Below are 1,476 nucleotides of genomic sequence, written 5' to 3'. Positions count from 1 at the left end.
TGACCTGCTGTGGGTGAAGTATCACTAGATCTATGTGACATGACCTGCTGTGGGTGAAGTATCACTAGACCTATGAGACATGACCTGCTGTAGGTGAAGTATTACTAGACCTATGAGACATGACCTGCTGTGGGTGAAGTATCACTAGACCTATGAGACATGACCTGCTGTGGGTGAAGTATCACTAGACCTATGAGACATGACCTGCTGTGGGTGAAGTATCACTAGAACTATGAGACATGACCTGCTGTGGGTGAAGTATCACTAGACCTATGAGACGTGACCTGTTATCACTAGACCTATGAGACGTGACCTACTGTAGGTGAAGTATCACTAGACCTATGCTTAGAGCTCAGGACCGTTGCAGTGAGGTTCTTTCACGTGCCAGCGCTTGTCGCGACATTCTCACTTCTAAATGCCGAGCGTTTGTCAAAAGAGTAATCTCTGCCTGTGTTTACGTCTTAGGTTAGATGTGGCCTTGGCAAGATCGGGGCTCGAACTCACGACTCCCAGGTCACAAAGCGAACCCTCTACTACTGATCTTTGAAAAATGGCAAGGTATTTCATCGTTTGAAAAAACAGAGTATAAAATCATATTGTTTTAGTTTATTTGAAATTTAATTTATTTTTCAAACTTATAATGAACCCAAGAGAAAAAAAATCAAGTAAAAAAGCAGAAGAGGGTGCAAGATAACAGAGACATGGGAAGATTTTAAAAAAAATTGAAACGGCACAGAAAGGAATGAACTGATTGGGAAAATATGCCAATCTACAGGACAGGGAGTAGAAAAGAATTGCAATACATTTGGGCATTATTAGTAAATGATCGTTTGAGATAGCATCCAACAGAGTTGGTAGTTTGTAAACGAGATGGAATGGCAACAAGACAATAAAGTATCTCTCTCTCTCTCTCTCTCTCTCTCTCTCTCTCTCTCTCTCTCTATATATATATATATATATATGGCAAACACGAACCTCTGGACACACCAGAGTTGGGATCAGGTGCCTAGGACGAGTAAACATCCCCTGTTGACCGGTCACATCCGCCGTGTGCATTCTATTTTTATTAGGTAAATGGAATAATCCGTAGTCAAAATTAGTCTGTAAATTTATAGATAAAAAAATTGTAGATTGAATTAGCTATTATAGTACGTATTACCCCTTTTTTTAACAACTGTGCTATTTGTCAAATAAAAATTCATATTACTAATTTGCATGATACTTTGTATATTTTTATTAATTTGCATGGCACTTTGTATATCTTTACTAAGTTGCAGGGTACTATGTACAGTTTTAGGAAAGGGACTAGTAACTTGCAAAAACCTGTTCCCATTCCATTTGGTTTATTCAATGTCCAAAACAAATCGCTAAAATGACAAAGGACTCGAAGAATTATACATCGTCCGCTTACAAGACGAGAGACACGACAATAGAAATAGCCATACTGCAGATTTGATTTTATGAAATAAGTTGTAA

The sequence above is a fragment of the Ostrea edulis genome, chromosome 2 (assembly GCF_947568905.1).
Source record: "Ostrea edulis chromosome 2, xbOstEdul1.1, whole genome shotgun sequence".
NCBI classification, from domain to species: Eukaryota; Metazoa; Mollusca; class Bivalvia; order Ostreida; family Ostreidae; genus Ostrea; species Ostrea edulis.
Note: the sequence above shows the minus strand (reverse complement) of the source record.